At 39.7% G+C, this 21,738-nt stretch overlaps 1 protein-coding gene across 4 annotated transcripts in view; it reads left to right on the plus strand.

Annotated features, from left to right (window-relative positions):
* The window catches only part of NTM (neurotrimin), a 940,923-nt gene that overhangs the window by 878,381 nt on the left and 40,804 nt on the right, over positions 1 to 21,738 (plus strand). The gene's annotated exons all lie outside the window — the stretch shown is intronic.

The following is a 21,738-nucleotide window of genomic DNA, read 5'->3' on the forward strand; positions in this document are numbered from 1 at the left end:
TGATTTACTTCATCAGGGGATTTGTTTTTCTGAAATCAAATTTACTGAGCTCCTATTTACATACAGCACAATTCAAGCGTTTTAAGGTTGATGGCTTTTGACACATTGTGTCCGGTCACATGTAGCTGCCACTCTGATCAAGATAAAAGCCTTCCATCTACCAAGAAGGCTCCTTCAAGGCCCTGCACAGCCATTCTCTCTTCTCGGCACCCAGCCCCAGGCACCACTGTTAGGATTTCTGTAACTAGAGAAATAACTTTTTCTAGTTTTACTTATTTTTTATTTTTCAATTATAGTTGACATACAATATCATATTAGTTTCAGGTGTACAGTGGAGTGATTAGACATCTGTATATCTTACAAATAAATTTAGTACCCCTCTGACACCAAATAGTTATTGCACTATTATTGCCTAGATTGCCTATGCCATACGTTAATCCCCATGACTATTTTGTAACTACCAATTTGTACTTCTTTATTCCTTCCCCTTCTTTCACCCATTCCCACAACCCCCTCCCATCTGGCAACCATCAGAATGTTCTATATATCTATGAGTTTGTTTCTGTTTTCTTTGTTTTTTACACTCCACATATACATGAAATCATATAACATTTAGTTTTACCTCAACATCACCCCAATAAGTTCAATTGAAAAATATAGGTCTGCAGGTGAAGTGTATATCACATGAATCCCAGATAGGCAATAAACAAATCACATGTTCCAAAGAAGACAAAGAAAACAAAAGCAATAACAGAAGACAAAGAAAACAAAAGCAATAACAAAAGACAAAGAAGGACCTAGCAATTCCACTTCTGGGTATTTAACTGAAGAAACCCAAAACACGAATTCGAAAAGGCACAGGCATCCATATGTTCCTTGCCGCGTTATTTACAATAGCCAAGACACGGACGCAGCCTAAGTGCCCACGCGTAGGTAAAGAAGTGGTGTACAATGGAATCGACTCAGTGATAAGAAAGAATGGAATCTGGCTGTCAGCAACAACATGGATGGAACTAGACGGTATTGTGCTGAGTGAGAGAGAGCAAATATTGTATGTATGAAATGGAACAGTATGCATTCTTCTGGATGAGGCATCTCTCCCTTAGCATAAAGTCTTTAAGATATACCTGTGTTGTTGCATGTAACATTACTTGCATTATTATACCATAATATTTTACTCACTTATTTGTTCAAGGATACTTAACTTATTTCTAGTTTCAGGCTATTATGAATACAACTGTTATGAACATTTGTATATATTTCTTTTAATGGATATATATTTTTATTTCCATTCGATAAATACCAAGGATTAAAATGGCCACACCCTGCCCTGGCTGGGTGGCTCAGTCTGTTGGAGCACCATCCAGTACACCAAAAGGTTGCGGGTTCGATCCCTGGTTGGGGCAAATACCTAGGTCACATGTGGGAGGCAACTGATAAATGTTTCTTTCTTCTCTGCCTCCCTCTCTAAAAATCAGTAAAACATGATTTTTAATCATCCTTCAGGTGAGGATTAAAAACAATGGTCACATCACGTGTATAGTGTGTGTTAAGCTTTACAACCGGTATCAAGACAGTTTTCGAAAGTTGTTGAATCACTTTAACATAATAAAAATACATGAGACTTTTCAGATCCACATCCTAGCTATTTGAAAGTGTGTCCTGTTTTCAGTGTTACAATTAATTAACTTACCCATTTTAACGCATACGTTTTAATTTTTAAATACATTCACAGAGCTGTACAAGTAGCATTTTTTTTTCTTGTGCAACCCTCTTGTAGAAAAACCTTATCACCCTCCAAAGGAAACATGCATCCTATAAAAATTACTATCATCTCACCCTTCCCTGTACCTGCCAGCCCTAATCAAATGCTAATCTACTTTCTGTCCTTAAAGAATTGTCTCTTTGGTATGTTTTATATAAATGGCATCATAAAATATGGGATCTTTTGTCATTGTCCTCATAGAATTAGCACAATGTTCTCAAGGTCCATTCATGCTGTGTGTTCCTCTTTATGATCAGATGGCATTGCTATCTGATGTATCACTGTAGCACATTTTATCCCTGTATCAGTTGATGGGCATCTGGGTTGTTTCCACTTTTTAGCTGTTGTAAACAATACTGCTGTGACAATCCGCACGCAAGTTCTGTGTGGATATATTCGTTTCTCCCAGGTATGCCTAGGAGTGGGATGGCTGGGTCACAGGTTGGCCCTATGTTTCACTGTTTGAGACACTACCAGACTCTTTCCCAAAGCTGCTGCACCACTTCACTTTCTCACCACAGTGTATGAGGGTTCTGATGTTTTTGATAACCACACCAATCATTTTGATTACAGTCATCCTGGTGAGTATGAAGTGTTATCTCAGTGTGGTTATGATTTGCATTTTCTTGATGGCTAATGAGGTGAATGTCTTTTGATGCAATTCTTGGCCATTTGCACACATCTTCTTTGCCTAAATGTCTATTTAGAATCTTTGCTTATTTGTAAATGTCTATTTTTAGCGAGCTGTAAGAGTTTTTTAATATTTTCTATATATGAGTACCTTATCAGATTTAGGACTTGCAAGTACTTTTTTTCATTCTGTGTGTTCCATTTTCACTTTTTTTCATGGTGTTCTTTGATATTAATAATTTAAAGTTTTAGCTCTGGCTGGTGTGGCTCAGTTGGTGGAAGCATTATCCATTAACCCAAAGGTTGCAAGCTTGATTCCCGGTGAGGGCACAAACCTAGGTTGCAGTTTTGATCCCTGGGGCTGGGTGCATCGCATCTGGAAGGCAACCAGCTGACGTTTCTCTTTCACATCGATTTTTTTCTCTCTCCCTTCCTCTCTCTTTAAAAACAGTGAAAGAATTGTCCTCGGGTGAGAAAAAAAAAAAATAATAATAATTTAAAATGTTGATGAAGTTCAATTTATGTATTTTTTATTTTGTTGCTTGTACTTTTTGTTTTGTTTCAAAACAAAACTTTTTGTTTTGTCTAGGAAAGCATTTTCTAATCCAAGATCATGATGATTAACCCCTAGATGTTTTTCCTAAGAGTTTTAGTTCTTACATTACCCATTTTGAGTTAATTTCTGTGTGATGAATGGCAGAGTCAAGTTGATCCTTTTGTGTGTGGCTATCCGGTTTTCCATGCATCATTTGTTTTAAAACTTATTATTTCCCAATGAATTATTTTAACACATTTATCAAAAATAAATTAACCATAAAGGGAGGGTTTGCTTCTGGACTCTCAGTTCTGTTATGCTGATCTGTATAACTCTGTATGCTTGTATCAGTGCCACACTGTCTCGATTACTGTGTGAGCAATGTAGTGAGTTTTGCGGTGCGTTTCAAAATTTGCAAATTTGAGTTCTCCAACTTTGTTCTTCTTTTCCAAGATCAGCGGGGCTATGTTGTGACCTCTTAAGTACCACATGAAATTTCTTATCAGCTTGTCAAATTCACCAATAAAATTCCGTCAGATTTTAATAGCAATTACATTGAAACTGTAGATCAGTTTGGGGAACATCACCATCTCAATAATATCGAGCCTTCCAATTAATGAACATTGAATGTCTTCCCAGTTATCTAGATTTTCTTTAGTAACTTTCAACAATAATTTGTAATTTTCAGAGTATGGGTTTTGCACTCTTTTATTAAATTGAATACTAAATATTTTATTCTTTTGAGCTATTATGAATGAAATTGTTTTCATAATTTCATTTTCAAATTGTTCATTGACAGTGTATAGAAGTGCATTTTTACATATATTGACCCTGTATCCTGTAATATTGCTGGATTCATTTATTAGTTCTAATAGTTTTTAGTGGATTCCTTGGACTTTTTTATGTATATAACATAAGATCATGCCTTTGTGAATACAGACAGTTTTACTTCTTTCTTCCAAGCTCAATGTCTTTTGCTCCATTTTTTAAACTAATAGCCCTCCCTTGCTGGAACCTACAGCACAGAGTTGAATAGAGTGGGGTGATAGCTAGCATTTATTCCTTATTACTGATTTTACAGAGGACGCATTCAGGTTTTCACCATTAAGTTCAATGCTAACGATGGGGTTTTTTAGCAGATCCTCTTGATCAAGCTGAGGAAGTTTTCTTCCATTCCTAGTTGTTGAGTATATTTTTAAGGAAGGAGTGTTGAATTTTGTCAAATGCTATTTCTGATTTATCAAGATGATCTTTTTTTGTACTTCATTTTGTTGATATGGTGTATTACAATAATTGATTTTCACATGTTGAACAAATCTTGCATTTCTGGTATAAATCCCATTTAGTAATAGTGTATAATTTTAACATGTTGCTGGATTTCATTTGCTAGTGTTTTTGTTGAGGATTTCAACACCTGTAATTATAAGAGATAAGGGCCCATAGTTTTACTTTCTCGTGATACCATTTTCTGGCTTTGGAATCAGGGTAATACTAGCCTCATACAATGAGCTGGGAAGTGTTCTCTTTTTCTTTGCTTGTTGAAAAACTTATAAATAATTAAATTAATTTTTTAAAGAAATTTTGGTAGAATGTAACACTGAAGGCTTTGAACCTGGGCTTCCTTTGTGAGTAGACTTTGGTTATTAATTTAATCTCTTTATTTGTTGTAGGTCTATCTAAGACTTCTAAATTCTTCATGAGTCTGTTTCGGTAGTTTGTATCTTTCTATGAACTTGACAATTTCACCTAGGTTATCTAGTTAATTGGCATATAAATATTCACAGTAGTTTTACAACATCATTTTCTTGAAAGGTTGGCAGTGATGTCTCTTGTCTCATTCCTGATTTTAATAATTTGGGTTTTTTCTCTTTATTTTTGGTCATTTTTTCTAAAGTCTTGTCAAAGAACCAACTTCGGTTCTCTATTGCTTTCTGTTCTGTTTCCTTAATGTCAGTTATATTCTCTATTATTTTATTTTTTTCTGCTTGCTTTATTTTTATTTTTATTTTTCTACTGTCTTAAGATGGAGGTTTAGATTGTTGAGTCATGATCTTTATCTGAATACAGGCATTTACAACTATAAATGTTTCTGTAAATACCGCTTTAGCCCCATCACATAAGTTTTGGTGTTTTATTTTCTTCATTTTAATTTATCTCAAAGTGTTTTCTAATTTTCCTTTCACCTTTTAGCTATTGAAGAGTGAATTGTCTAATTTTTACATATTTATAAATTAACCCAATTTCTTTCTGTTTTTTATTTCTCTTTTGTGGTCAGAGAACATACTTTGTGTGATTTCAATTCTGTTAAATTCACTGAGGCTTGCTTTATGGACTAGCATATGGTTTATTTTAAAAAATATTCCATGTACCAAAAGTGCTTATTGGGTGGAGATGTATTGGATACATAGAGTAGTTTACGTCAGTCTTAAAATTTTTGCCTCTCAAAGGACTGTTAAGTGTTATTTCATTATGATTTTAATTTATATTTTTCTGTGGACAATAATGTTAAACATCTTTTCATGTTCTGAGCCATCTATGTATCTTTTTGAAGAAAATGTTTTTTCAAGTTGTTGCCCACTTATAAGTAAAATATATATTGTTATTGAGTTACAGGGATATCATATATTTGGGACACAGGTCCTTTGCCAAATATATATATTTTACAAATATTTTTTAAAAGTGCCTTGCCTTACTTTTTATATTTCCCTAAGATATCTTTTGAAGAACTAAATATTTCATTTTTGATGAAATCCACATTATCTAATTTTTCATATATATCTATATATGGCTTTTATGACAAGTCTAATGATCTTTGCCCTACGTCAAGGTCATGAACAAGTCCTTCTATGTCTTCTTCAAAATGTTTTATAATTTAGCTTTCATGTTCAGAAGTACAATCCATCTGAGTTAGTTTCGTGTATAATTTAAGGGGGGAACTGAAATTATCCTTCATTTTTCTGGGTTGGCTATTTGGCTATTTGGTTTCCCAGAACATTTGTGGAAGACACTATTCAGTCAGCCACTTAATTACACTGATGACTTTGTTAAAAATCACCCGAGCATGTATGTCAGCTCTTTGGGGACAATCCTCCTCTATCAACCTGTATGTCTGTCTTATGCTTAGACCACAGTGTTTTGATTCATGGATTCGTGTGGCTTTATAGTAAACCTTACATGAGATAAGTCATCCCAGTTCATCCCACTTTTATCAGATTTTTAGCTGTTCTAGGTATATATACATATATATATACATACATATATATACATATATATAAAGTAACTTTGTTAATTTCCTTTATAAACTATGCTTTTTATTGGAATTTGTTCTGAAAAGGTTAATAGAGCAGACCCAAGAGAGCTAACTTTGAAAGGAAAGAACTGCTTGAAAGCTGTGCCCTTGGGTAGAGTCTAGGAACTTGCCCTTGGTCCCTGACATTTACATATGTCTTTCCCTCACTAATAAAGGAGGCTCACCATGCCTAGCCTGCTTGTGCAGTGGGGTTTATGCTTCACGCCAGTGCTCCTTCTGGGAGCCTGGAACTGTGGCACACTAGGCAGTGGGCCCTCTGTGACCGACCCCAGTTAGGACCTTGGCCCTGGGTCTCTGCTGGCCCTCCTCAGGCAGGAATGTCACACCCCTCTCACTGCATTGCCATTGCTGGAGGAAGGCTGTGCACTCTGACCCCTCGTGGGAGGGAGAGAGCACACAGAAACCTCAGACAGACTCCTCCAGACTCCACCTGGGTCCTTGTCCCTGATAATTCAGCTGTGTATCCTCACTGTGTTTCTCTATTAAGTCTCAGCCACCAGCACGACTATATGCTGAGTTCCGTGAATTCTGCTAGTCAGTGTCTGAGTGTGGGAGTGGTCTTAAGGACCCGATACATTCTTCTGTCCCAATGTGTTGTCGCTACTATGTAGAAATACAATTGACTTGTGTATGTTGACCTTGTATTATGTGATCTTAATAAATTCATTATTAGTTCTAGCAGGTTTTGTAGATTTCTCATGTTTCTACCCACGCAATTACATCATTTGCAAGTAAAGATCATTTCACTTCTTCTTTTCTAATCTGTAATACCTTTTATTATTATTATTTAACCATGTTGCCCCAGCTAGGTCTCCTGATGAATGGCACTGCTGAGAAGGCATTCTTGCCTTGTTTCTTATTGAAGGTGGAAGACATTTGTTATCTCATTAATCATTTATTTTTTACTTTCTCAACTGACTTATGGCCCTAATGACTTTACCATTGCTTATTGCTGCTCTAAGAGCACATTTCCCCTGAATAGGAAATAAAACCGTAGCATTTACAGTGTGGTTAGAAGGCGACCAAGGACTGAAGGAGAAGTTCTTTAATGATGAGGATAAAAAAATTGAAAGGTAACATTGTTATATCTAAAGAACTACTCAACATCTTTCACAGTGTTTTTCTCTAACTTGCCTTTTTTCTTCTTCACTTGTACATCTCCTAGTCCAATGCCTGATATAGTAGAATCTCAAAAACTGAAACAAAATAGGCTTTTAGAATACTTGAATCAAAAGTCAGTCTTTAGAAGGCTTTATTATCAATTTCATTAGATGCCATCATCGTATTTGTTAATGTAACATAAAATGCATCACTTTTTAGGTACATATTCTGAGGTAGTTCCAGGGAAAATGATGTCATGTCTGAGATTTAGTTTAGAATATCCCAGCAAACAAAAATAGCCACTAAAATGAGATTGTTAAAATATGGATAACTGTAAAAGCTAGGGGCTATATATATATCATATTTTAAAAATCTTTCAGAAATATCAATCTGCTTTCCTAGAGTTTTGAAACAAATAGATAAATTCTGATACAGGAAATTTTGTTTTCTGAGTTCTAAGAAATTAAAAGTACATTTGCAAATTGAGTTTTTATAACAGATTGTTGAGTACTATAAAAGATATTGGTACCGACAAGCCATCCAAGAGCTGTTGACAGATGAGAGAAATACTTGTAGGAAGAGCAGTTTGCTTCCATCGCCTCCCCACCTCAGGCCACAGTTGCTGCTAACCTCACCAGGGTCTGGTTCTCAACTCCCTGCTGCGCTCAGATACTCAGACCATGGGGGCCTTCTAGTTAGTTGTCAACTCTAATAGGCACTTCATCTGTCCACCTCCTTTTGTAGTGTTTGCAGACCGCCCACTGGTCCTTTAAGAGTGCTGTTGCTTAGCTTGGCCACTGTTCTATTTGCCTAAGGCAGTGAAATAACCCATCCCTAAGCTTACTGGTATGAACTAACCGTATGATCACACTCACAGACACCTTGGGCCAGACATTTGGGCAGAGCACGGTGGGGAGAGCTTTTCTTTGCTCCAGGAGGTACAGGGCCTCACCTGGGAAGACCAGAGGCTGGGTGACTACACAGCCTGAGGTGGCATCATTTGGAGGATCATCTGGAGGCCTCATCGCTCTCCCACCAAATCACTGATCCAGACTGCTGTCTGAGACCTCTGCCAGATGGGCAGCCAGACACCTACCCGTGGTCTCTCTGGGCAGTCTCTCTGTATGGCCTTGGTTGGGCTTTCTCACAGAAAGGTGCCTGAGTGTCTAGAAAACAGATCCAAGGGGAAGGGATCAGAGGCCCACCTCTCAGTCAGAGAACTGTTAGAGTCGCTGTGGCATGAGAGACGCTGTAGAGACATGTTGGGAAACAGTCTGCCTTAGCCTTGGAACACTCACGGGTTCCCCCTGTTTGAAATTCCCTTCTCACCCTTAGTTAGGGGTCCTGCTCTGCTTCCTGTCTCAATGACAATGATCTCCAGGGTGAGTGTGGCATAGGTCCTTTCCTCTTGTCACTCTACACTTTCTTCTTTTATCTCTCTCAAGCCCCCAGCTGTGGCGACCGACCGCCAATACGGAACTGCAATAAACGATGTAACCAGCAGATTTGTACAGTTCAGACTTCAGTCCTGAGCTCCAGATCTGTCTGTTTACAAGGCAGCCTGTTTTAGTGCCTTACAGACACTTTAAACTTATACTATCCAATGGAATCCATTTGTTTCCTGTATTCCTTATTACAGGAAATGCTGCTGCTATCCTGTTGCTTTAGACGGAAAGTCGTAAGCTATCTTAGATTCCTTTTGGTCTCACATCATTTCAGTCATTTCCAATCTAAGTTCTAAAAGGATGTCCAATTTTTTTAAATTTTTTTATAGATTTTATTTATTTTTAGAGAGAGGGGAAGGGAGGGAGGTAGAGAGGGTAAGAAACATCGATGTGTGGCTGCCTCCTGATGTGTGGTTGCCCCACTGGGGACCCGGCCATAACCCAGGCATGCGCCCCGACCGGGAATTGAACTAGCAACCCCTTGGTTTGCACTCAATCCACTGAGTGACACCAGCGGGGGCAGGATGTCCAATCTTTATAAGTATCCTCTTAGTATATTAGTTTATCAACATCCTCACTGCCATTGCCTAGCTGTGGTACATGATATCTCTTACCAGGATCATTGCCCTATTTCCCTTCTTATTTTTGTCTTGTAGACCTATGCCCCACTTCCCCTGACTTCTGAGGCTAGAGGGCACTGTGGAGCATATATTGGATTACACTCCTCTTTTGTTCAAGGTTTGCAAATGCTTTCCCATGCTTCTCAATAATATCTAAACACTTTGCGTGTCGTATTAGTTACCTGCCCAAGTAGGCCTACTTGAGGCTCACCATTCTTTCCACAATGGCTCTTTAAACGCTAGGAGTAACAAATTACTCAGAAACATCTCTTAAAACACTACGTTATTTTATGTTTCTGAGCCTTTGCACATGCTAATCCACTTGCCTAAGATCCTTTCCTTCCTTACCTTTCAGGCTTTTTGTTTATATTTGACTGTTTTTATCATTTTTTATCTATTATATTTTATTATTGTATCTACTACAGTTGTCCCAATTTTTCCTCCTTCCCCCTCCTCTGCCCACCCATTTTTAAAATCTCAGTTTAAGCATTACCCCTTCCTTGAATATTCTCCTGATAAGCAACCCCTTCACTCATACATACATATACACCCACCAAAACTAGCAACTGGGAGAACTCAGTGGACAAAATACTCTGATTTCATGGTTTCCTCTGTGGACCTCCATATAAAATACCACAGTGTATTATAATGTCTGTATCACATAACTCTCTGCAGTCTGTAAGCCTCCTGATGGGAAAACTCTGCCTCAGTAATCCCTTACTTATCAGTTCTATCAACAAATAGTGACTAGCATCTCCTATTACAGGCCGGCCATTGTTGTCAAAATGTCCAAATGGATGCTGTGGTAAAGGGACTTTATTTACAGTCCCCTCTAACTCATGGTAGGAGTTCATTGAACTTTTGAATAAACCGTGAGCTGTTGTAGGGACTCACTGAGTGTTGTTTAATTGTTGATGGGAAAAAAAGGCACCTCGTGGGACTTCCCCTAGGGTCCTTAGAGAAGTCCTGTGCACACAGGGTGGGAATTATGATTTCGCAGTTTACATATTGCAAGTAAGTAAATTTGAAGTGGGTTACTGAAGCTCCCTTGATTTATCTTAAGACTCTTAGTATCTGCATTCCAAAGGAAACGGTAATTTAGCATCATGAAAAGCCAGGCCTCTCGATCAGACACCGATGCCCATATTACCTGCCCCACCCAGCTCTGGTGCTCCTCAGTCCAAGCCAGCTTGCACTCCCTGGCACACACCTGGGTAGGCCTGCAGGCCTGGTATTCTTCCAACAGTCTGTCCTAGGTGGGTTCTCTGGGGATTTGCCTGCACTTGCTCTGGTTACTTAGGCCCCACCCAGATTTCAAAGCCACAAACGTGAGTTCTTCACCATCCCATGGAGATGGTTCTCATTGCCCACAGAGCTGTGAGGACTCGGGAGGAAAAGCACGCCTTAGATAAAGCACGTGATTTTACTTTTAGCAGCTTTTACCTGTTGTTCTTTGGCCTCTATCACATTGTAGGCATTGTTTAAATAATGGGCATAAACCTCTATTTAATTTTATTTGACACGTGCTGCTTTCAAAGTGCCACGTCGACAGTGAATATCACCCATTTAGTTGCTGAGTTGTGCTCACCGCTGTAAAGGAGCAGCCCAGGGCGAGACAGTGGTGATTTAGCGCGTGGCTGCATTCGGATCGGTTAGACTTCCCATTAGTCCACTTAGGCCACACGCCAATACTGAAGCGTAATCACAAACCCAAAGGCGACAGGGACTTTTCTTACAGGGGAGTAACGCTGTTGCTTTCCTCAGTATGTGATCAGTGGAGTAAATATCTGACCATGGCTAGGTAAATAAATGCTGTGTGTGTGTGTCTGTGTGTGTGTGCATGTATCTCTCTCTCTATGCCAATAACACAGAAACACTGGTTCACTTTCATCCGGGGCTGTTTATTGTGCCCTTATAGGCAATAGGGGTCCTTGCCCCACCAGGGGGCACTGACTGTGGGAAACCTCCTTTCATTACTAGAGCTCCCGTCTATTCTCAGTAGAAATCTAGAGTATAGAAGTGTGGTGCCCAGAAACAGTCTGTGAGCCTGATGGCAGAGCAGGGAGCACGAAACCCAAAGCATGACCTGACAGTAAGTCTTCACTCACAACTAGGTCAAGCATGGGTCTGTTTTTCTTCTAGGTTTGGAATAAGGGTTAATCACACAATCTAGGAAGCATTCAGGAATGTAGCCTTGTGAATTCTCACAGTTACAGGTAATATCAAAAATTAACCTTGCGCATGATAAAAAGAACAAGAAAGCTGAGAATTCTTTCAAGTCTTAAAAAACAAGACTGTGATATTAATAACATAGATACAGTTTATTTTTATTAACTCCTACTTCTAAAATTTCAACCAGCCTGCTTTAAGCCCACAACTTAGAACACAGTTGTGTTTTATTGCCAAAAGTAACTGCATATTGATATTTCAGAAATGCCACAGGGCCTTTATGTAACTAGTTGCTATTTTCCCTCAAAAAATAAATAATGCTTCCTGTTTTTACTTATCTGGAATAAGTAGTTATTGACATTTGGTGAAGTCAGTATAAAGATTTATTTATCTGAGTGCAAATATTGACCAATAGGGAGCTTGGCTCAGTGTTTATATTGAAGGACAATAAATTGTGATATTGACCGAGCTGAGACATCGATATTTGCATTGTTGTAAACATTTTTAAAATATCCATGAAATATTCTTCAGAAATTCTCCTGTCATCAGACTAGCCAAGCTGGAGCTGTTTGGGGGAGAGCTGGTGCCTGGAAGCAAGTGGTTAATGTGAGATAGCTATAAATTGTGCTAGTTTCCAAGTTTATACAAGACATATTTTTTATGTTGATGGGTAATGATGATTATTGGAGCTTTCAGATGACAATCCAAAGCCTCACTCCCAAGTAGAAGATTTTTTTTTATCCAAAACAGCTCCCTGAGCAAAAATATTCTCCATGATCAGCTTATGTCTTGAAAACCTCATATTTTCCAAAGATTATCTGATTCCCCAATACAGTAAAACATCAATTTCCAACCAGATTAATTCATAACTTGGGATATTTGGACTCAGCTGGGATGAATTTGTGTTTACCATAGAAAGATAGTTCAAAATATATTAGGACATGTAAAATGATAAACTGAATACTTATTCAATATAAGAAATAAATCCATATAAAATGTCATAACTACCTATAAATGCCTTTATTCACCTGAAACTACTTAAATACAAGGGGGGTGTGGGTGTATTTATATAGTATATGTAAATTATAACTATTTTTTATTAGTCAACATGTGTTCATATGCACTTAGAAGAAATAACATACAGGCAATTTCTATTATATAGTGTATAAATGAAACTTCTGGTTAACTTTTAATTCATAATTATTTCCAAGTTGGTAAGGTCATAACCTGCGTGGCCAGCCCGGTAACACTAGGCGAGTGACCAAAAGGAACGAGCCCCACCATCCGGAGAAGCACAGACTGAACGGCCTAGTGCAGGGTTTGATGCCCCACATCTCTGTAAAGAAATGCAACTGTGCCAGCATCTTGATCCGAGATCAAAGAGCTGGAAAAAAGAGCAAAATATGATGCCTATTAATGTATGATAATAAATTTGGATAAAAATTTTTGCAATCATGGGTATATTCCTAGAGGATCAAAACAAGAAAAATGAAGAGAAGCATCCTGTGTGCCCTGCAGTTGCTTAAGTCTCTTCTCTCAGATATTCTTCCAAATGACCTGTTTTGAGGTCGACTTGGAGGCCAGCAGGGTCATAGCTAAGGGAGGCCAAGACAGGCAAAACTGAAAAGGGTTTTCCTGTGGTAGAAGGACTTCTGAGGGAAAGAGGACATTTTTCCGCCAACAATGGTGGCTGCAAATACAACACTTCAGCTCTTTCCCAGTTCCTCTGGCAAGTCCCTGTCTAGTCATCACTCCAGAGGCTCCATTTCTGTCTCCTCCCTCCACCTGTTTCTGGTCTCTTCCTCCCTCTGGTCTCCCCACTCTCACCTCCTCTGTCTCTTTGGGGAAGCTGTCCAGTGCAAGTAGGAAGTGTTGGCTTCTCGGCCAGGTGGACCTGACCCAGGACTTCCAGGATCTGTAAAGGGGGACTGTTTTGAGGATTATATAACATAAGATATGCAAATTAATTGCTAGTACAAGGCTCTCAACAGATGAGAATGTCTCTCCTTTCTGTGGGCTTACCTTTCCCCAGGGGAAGAGCAGACAGACACCCTGTTTGCTGGGGCTGCCACAACAAAATTCCTTGGACTGGTGACTTCAACAACAGAATTTTATTTTCTCAGAGTTCTGGAGGGAAGAAATCCAAGAATGTTGACAGGATTGTCTCTATTTTTCTTCACATTTTTAAATTACATTTCATTGATTATGCTATTACAGTTGTCCCAATTTTCTCTCTTTGGCCCCCCTCCACCCAACACCCCCCACCTCCCTCAGGCAGTCCCCACATCCTTGTTCATGTCCATGGGTCATGCGTATAAGTTCTTTGGCTACTCCATTTCCTATGCTGCACTTTACATCCCATGGCTATTCTGATCCTGTGACTACCTATGTGTACTTCTTAATCCCCTCACCTCTTCACCCACTCCCCCAAGCTCCCCTCCCATCTGGCAACTATCAAAATGCTCTCAATATCCATGATTCTGTCTCTGTTCTTGATTGCTTAGTTTGTTTTTTAGATTCAATTGTTGATAGATATGTATTGCCACTTTATTGTTCATAGTTTTGATCTTCTCTTGCTAAATAAGTCCCTCTAACATTTCATATAATAATGGTTTGGTGATGAACTCCTTCAGTTTTTTCTTGTCTGGAAAGCTCTTTGTCTGCCCTCCTAATAGGAGGGCAGATTGCTGGGTAGAGCAATCTTGGCTGTAGGTCCCTGCTTTTCATGACTTTGAATATTTCTTGCCAATCCTGTCTAGCCTGCAAATTTTTTTTTTCCAGAAATTAGCTGACAGTCTTATGGGAAGTCCCCTGGAGGTAACTAACTGCTTTGCTCTTACTGCTTTTAAGATTCTCTCTTTATCTTTAACCTTTGGCATTTGACTTACGATTTGTCTTGGAGTGGGACTCTTTGCATCCTAGACTTTCTTGTTGGCTCAGAGTTGGGCACCTTCTCTATGTGTCCTCAAATGGTCTTCTGTGTGTGTCTGTGTCTTAATTTCCTCTTCCTACAAGGACATCCATCATCATGGATTAGGGCCAACCCCATTGAACTCATTTTATCTTAATCACCTCTTTAAAGGTCCTATTTCCAAATGCAGACACTTTCTGAAGTACTGGGGCTAGGGCTTCAATCTATGAACTTGAAGTTTGGATGGACACAATTCAGCTGATAACACATAGTCACTCTCTGTCCTCTGCCTCCTGCAGCTCATGGATTGCAAATGCTACCTGACTGTTACCTCTGTGGCCACAGGAGAACAGGCAGGGCCCATAGGGGTCCCCAGTGTTTCCTGGAGGCTCCTGGGAACCTGCCTTGAAAGTCCAGCCCCACAAATGCCACAGAGCCATCAGGCTCCAAAATACTGGTGCCTAAGTAACTTAGGAATTTGGTCTCATGGTTTTGCCACAGAAATACAATGATTAAGGCACAACTTAAAGATAGATGAGGTGATCATCACCTGGGTAAGCTGTGAGGGGAAGGAGGATGATTCTGTTCTAGGCTTCTGTCCCAGAACAGTGAGAAAAAGCTGGACAAAGAGCAGGTGTATCAGAGTCATGAGCAAAGGGGCAGCTGCTCTGGCTGGTGCTTCTCCCTCCAGACATGCCCAATTCCTCAGTTTCCCTGTTAGTCACATCCCTCCCACCTAGACCTCACGTCTTCCAAGGGCCATTCTCCTCAGTGTCCTCTCAGCCCACCTGGCCCTTATAGGACTGAGCCTTGACCCTTGCCTTCTGTGTGGCTTCCCTTTGGCATTAATTAGGATAAGTCCTAAGGTTTTTTCACACCCCCATTCCCACCCCTGTCTCCACCCTATAATCACAGCAACATTGGAAATCAGTTTTCTACAGTCTCTTTTTACTTCTCTCTTCTCACTTCTTGGAACATTTTGTTTGTTTGTTTGTTTTCCACTTGCCATGTACATCTTGAAGAAAAGGGAACAAAATTTTTATGATCTGGCAACTCTGTTTTTCTGATTATCCTTTTCCATTGCAGCCCAACATGATTGGCAGGCACCCCCTCTCTCACAGTCTGTACTTCCTCTCCCAAGGCCTTATTCCCCAGACCTGGGATCACGTTGTTCAGGAGCACCCAGGTGTGGCCCTGCTGGGCACCTGGGCTTGCCATGCGGCATGGAACTATCTACCTACCACATTCCCTCTGCTTCTCCTTGGACCATATCTCCAGCCATTCTCATGAAGTCTACTTTGCAAAACAAGTCTAGTTCTTTGGTCCAAAAGGCCTCACAGGAGCTAATTTATTCTTTCCAGCATACCCCCTTTCTAGAGGAAGAAATAAATCTTCCCTGTTTCCACTCCTGGCCCTGCTTGCTGCCTGTCCCCCAAGCTGTCTGCTTCTGTCCTGGCTTTGACGGATGAGTCTCGCTCCACCAGGGTCTTTACAATTCAAGGCACAGTCTACCTCTTGTAGATGGTAATCTTGTTAATGTATCCACACAGCTTATCCTGCTGCGTCCAGTAGAACTCAGCTCAGGACTGGCTACACAAGTAGGCAGTGTTGGCAGACACCTGTAAACCAAGAGCTGTTGGCTGTGAGGAACCAATCACCCCAAGTTCTGTCCCCAGATGCTTGGCTGCTGGCTGACAATCAACTATTAGTACCTTTAGTGTGAATATCTGGTTTCTGTGAAATAATAACTTCTAATATCTATAACTGTTTTATAACATGTGGAATTCTTCCACATATTGAGAATAACCTTATCTGTAAACTGTGGTGTAGATATTAATTTCCTCTCATGTGATAAGTAACTTTCTCAAGATAACACAGTGACAAGGTAAAACCTAAACTAGCCAGGCCTATAACACTAAAGGATATCTTCATTACATCAGACTACTGCTCTGTAATTAACTGGAGGATAAATGGTACAAACTATCAGGGTATCGTTCTTTTCAAATGGGCTTGTGTTTCTGGTCCTTTCTTTGAAGAAGTTCTAGTTTGAAGGATTGGAAGATGATAAGAAGGAAGGAGACTTAGAAATGACATATAAGTGCCACTAAAGAAAAAGCTATGGAAAAAGAACACAAAATTGCATCCACTTTTTATTGCTTACCACCAGTATCCCCACAAGAATGAGCAATGTTGGCTCTTTTATTCTTCTTGCCTCTCTACTGAGTTGTTGGTGCCAGGACTTCTCATGCTTGATCACTGTGCCTGAAGAAACTTGATATTCAACAGTTCTCACCTGGGCACTATCACGAGGTGATATTTAAATATGTGTGAGGGCATTCTGGGTTGTCAGTATGACTTGGGGGCTCAGAGGCATTCAGTAGAAGTGGGGCAAGGAATACTAAGCATCAGCACTGGGTAGGGCAGTCCCACATAGTGTTAATCATCCTGACTACCGTGCCTATGAGGTCAGTCCAGAAAGTATCCAGCCATGCAATATGAAAAATAGACATATATTGAAGAAGATATAAGATACAAGAAGTGTACAAAGGACAAAGATGCCTCAGCCCACTTCAAAGTGGGCACCTTGGGACCTCACACAGTTCTTCCACTCACCATCAGCTGCCCCGTTGTACTTTCCTGAATCTCATTGATGGTCTGAAATCTCTTCCCTTTCAAAAGTAATTTTAGTTTTGAGAAGAGCCAGAAGTTGCAGGGCACCAAATCTGGGCCATATAGGGGCTAGATCACCTGGGTGATTCGATGTTTCATCAAAAAACTCTGCGTGAGACATGATGCGTGAGGTGACACATTGTCCTGATGAAGATGCCAATCACCAGTTACCCATTGCTGCAGCCTTGTGAATTATCTGAATAGTGTCCATGGAGGAATGTTCAAATTTAATGCAAAATTTGATGTAGATTCATTGCTCTACTCACTTAGTCATTTTGAATGCGATGGCCACACTGTACATGTGCTCACTCAGAGGAGTCTACTGCCTCCACTGACTAATACAGTGAAATTGTCACTGTTCATGCATGCACACTCCAGTCCATTTTCCTTGGCTGCCAGGTTCCATCGATGTCACACCAGCTGTTCTCATTAGTTTAACAATGGTTGGACTTTTTTCCAGACAGACCTCCTTGGATAGTGACACCATTGAGAAACTACACTAGAGAGACACATCAAGTTTGGGGAGCTCTGGCATTTGTTCATGGTCTTTCTGAGAGTCTGGCCTGACCACCCTGCTCTGTTTTTCTCTGTGCTTACACCTCTTGGCTCTTCCTTTGAGGTTTTACCCCCTCTGATGCTATGTTCTTACTCTTGAAGTCATTCAACTGTAGAAATTCCTTTCCCTGATACAAGGACTTTCTCCCCTCTTTGAACTTCTCCTTAGTGTATATTTATTCTTCAAAATATTCTCTAGACCAGCTGAGGCACCTCAGGCTGTTGATGACAGAGAATATGCTCTCTAACGCTCATCGATCATTTCTGCTTGTCAGATACGTCTGTCTAACCGCTTTTTAAGCCCTGTGGGCAAGGCCAGTTTTAGTTATATTTGATGCAGAACTGAGTACATTTATAGTACAAAATAATGGTGAAATAATGATGGTTGTAATTAGAATTATGGTTTGGTAAGTTGAACATACTAAACTTTCCAAATGCTTATTTTTCATAATTTGTAGAATGAATAACGGAAGGAACAAGGAGCTTGTGACTCAGATGTTCTGTTTGAGTACATTTTCCCCTAATAATGCGAGAGGAGCCTTTTATATCCAGCAATGGGCCTGTGAGTCAGGCCCGGTGTGCTTGTGACTGAGCAGCATGAAGCTGTGAGTGTGTACGAGTTTGAAGTTCTGTGAGTTTCTGGGGAAAAAAACTCAAACATCTGGTTAGTAAGGAAATAAAACACTACAAAGACTTAAAAAGAGATCTAGGATACTGAACAACTTCTAGAAAATATGATTATAGTAAGTCAAGTGCAAATGAATCAGAGACTTGTGATTCCATGAATTTCTTCCAATATACAACATCTGAAAAATAGATTTAAAGGTAAATAAATGACAACCTAAGTATTATGCTAAATAGAGAAAGAAAAAAATGTGCTAATGTGTGCATGAGTGAGTGTGCATGTGAGTGTGTCTCAAATCAGCTTATTATTTTGTGAGCTTACAATTTTGGGCATGTGCATGTGCAATGAGAGTAGATGGGTGTTTGTGAAAAGAGGAAAAACACAGTGCTCCGGATGTGTTTAGTGTATAAGTGTCTATTTTGAAGCATTCTGAGGAATAATTAGGGCTTTTCATTCAATAAACATTTATGCGGTTGATGGGCACACTGTATATTATCCCTGGAGACAAGACTGTTTAAAAGTAAAATCGTGGTTACTTTTTATGCCTTGGTTGTGTTAAATATAACCTCCTCTCTTGTCAAAAAACCTTTAGTGCCGTGTGCTCTGCACAGAGCTGGCATCAGTGTTTCTGTGGGAATTGAATCAGAGCACTGCCAGCCTGTGTGGGGAGGAGACGGCCTGGGCAGGGCGCAATGCATGCCTGGGAGAATGTGATTGTCAGTCGAATCCCAAACCAAGAGCCATGGAGGCCAGAAGGGTTATGAGCTTCCCAAGAATCCCCAAGCTCTTTGAAAGAACATTGAGTTTCTCAGTGCACGGAAGATCCAGATACACTTACTGAAAGGCAAAGTAGATGTTCAGAAGCTATAAAACTTGGGGACATCCAAGATTCTGACATATGAAATACAATTTGTTTGCCACTTATGTTGTACCCCAAACTGTGTTAGCCAGTGAAGTTAGCTGCTTTTGAGTGTACATTTCTGTGAGTTTTAACACATGTGAGATTCAGGTTGCTACCACCATGGGTACTAAAGAGAAGGAACAACAGTTCCACACCTAAGATGCATATTGTGCTGTCCTTTTGTAAGCAAACTGTTACCCTTCTCTTAACCTCTGTTGTTCAGGTAAGATGGTTTCTAGTCATTTACCTTCAAGTTCACAGACTTTTTACTATCTCCATTCTGCTTTTGAGCCTACCCAGTGAATATCTGAAGTTCATTCTAATTTTGTTTTATTTGTTCCTTGTTTGTGGCTTTTAGCCCTCTGTTGAAAAATTTTATCTTCATATTCATTTCAAGAGTGATCACTTGTACTTCATGGGCAGTTATAGAACTTCCTTACACCTTTGATAATTGTAACACATAGGTCTTCTTAGGGTTGGTTTCTATTAATTGTCTTTTCCCATATAAGTGGTTTACCTTCCCCTTGTTCTTTGTATAATTACTAACTTTGGATTGCATTTTGCATATTTGGAATATTATGTTAGTAAGCTTTAGAGCCTGTCAACAGCCTTTGAGGACATAACCAGGTGTAGAACTGGCTGTTTTAGCAGCCACTGAGTCCAGTAAGGCTCATGCCTCCAGTCTGACCTGGCTGTGGTTCCCATGCCAGGTCTGGTTTCAAAGGCTTTGCCATGCTATAATTCATGGTATGCTCCATCAGGCATCCAGGACTCTGGGTGGTGGCATGCACAATGGTTCCCTTCTCGAAGTCTTTGGTGCACTGTTTTGGGTGAATCCCACACATGTTCAACAATGAACCTAGGACTTTATACGCTGCTTCCTATGATCCCTTTCTTGAGCTTCCTCTCTCTCTGATTTCTTTCACTCTGTAGCTATCATGGGCCCTTTTTTTCCTGTGTTGTCTGCCTAGAAAGAAAAAGTATTAGCTTCTCCTTCATGCTTGTCATTCCTTGTGACTGAATCAAACTCCAGGGCAAAGCAGTAAAAGAGAAGAAAAGGACAAAAAATGTCATGAAAATTCCTTCATATATTTTAGACCACAGGGTCTACTTTCCCCAGTTTCTCTGGTCAAAAAGAAGGACATTTTCCCAGTTTTAATTGTTAATGTGGCCACTGGTGCTACAACTATTTCCACTGTGGGACTGAAGTTTCAGGATTGGGGTCTAGTTCAGGGCAGAGCCAAGAGGAAAACAGCAGCAACAATAACAACACAACATACTGGGATATGTCTGGCACTCTTTTCATCTGGAAAGTTTCCCCTTTTCCTATCCACAGACCAGAGCTTTTTCTGTTTGTGTCTATCACACAGTGTCAGGCTTCTGGCTGCTGGAGTCTAAACCAGGAAAGGTGGTAGGTGGGGGAATAAAACAGGAAACTTACCAGTGTACTATACTTTCTTCAAGTGTTGATTTCCTTCCACAGTCTTTTTGCTCCTGTTGACTTGTCAGAGTCCTCAGATAATTTTATAATGTATGCTATCTAGTTGTAATGATGACAGAGATCAGCTGAGGTGTGCTTACTCTATCTAAACTGCAGTTGTTTCCGAGGTAGAACCTTGTTAATTCTGTAAAGAAATAATAATAACTAAAATCAGTCCAATTTTTAAATCATAACCATGAACATGTAATTTTAACCAATGGCAGTGGACAGACATCCCCCACTGCCCTGCCCTTGGTAAACCACTGATACAGGAAAAATGGAGGCTGGTGTGGGTTATCAAATAATTTAATAAGAGTGGATTACTTCATTTCAGGGTTTTAAATCTGCATTTGGATGTAGAGTGAGTTACTTTAATAGATTCTGTCTATAAAATATAGACAGAGAATTAACATTGACCTAGTAAACTATAAATTAATTGAGAGGAGGGAGAATGTAAGTTGAGACATTGATTCATTAATTCACTCAATATCTATATACTGTGAGTACTAACTACTGCAGATGCAGAAATATTATCTGCCCTTCATGGACTTTTAGTCTGATGGGATAAACTAATAACCAGACTCTTTCAATGTAGTGCAGTCCATGTTACCATAGATGAACTCACTGCCTGATTGGGATGTCCCATGAAGAGAGGGGCAAGGAGGTGGTATCCCAGAGGCACCTAAAGGGTTCAGAAAGGATTCTCATAAGAGATGAAATCCCAGCTGTGACCTGGAAGAAGAGGAAGAAACAGCCCAGAGAAGCAGGTGTTTCCAGGTGACAGCATGTGTAAAAACAGACAAAACATAAGATGGTCATCATTCTGGATTATAAGGTTTTCAGTGAGAACTGAACCAAATAAGGAAAAATACAGGGTCTGGCACAAATAATGCCTCTTTTTATTACAAAATCTGTTATTACAAAATCATAAACGTGTAATTCTATAACATAACAATATCACACTCAAGCACACCATATGACATTTTAGGTGGAATGTTCAAGTTAAAGCTATAAATTATTA

Source organism: Desmodus rotundus, chromosome 7 (genome assembly GCF_022682495.2).
Source record: "Desmodus rotundus isolate HL8 chromosome 7, HLdesRot8A.1, whole genome shotgun sequence".
Lineage (NCBI taxonomy): Eukaryota > Metazoa > Chordata > Mammalia > Chiroptera > Phyllostomidae > Desmodus > Desmodus rotundus.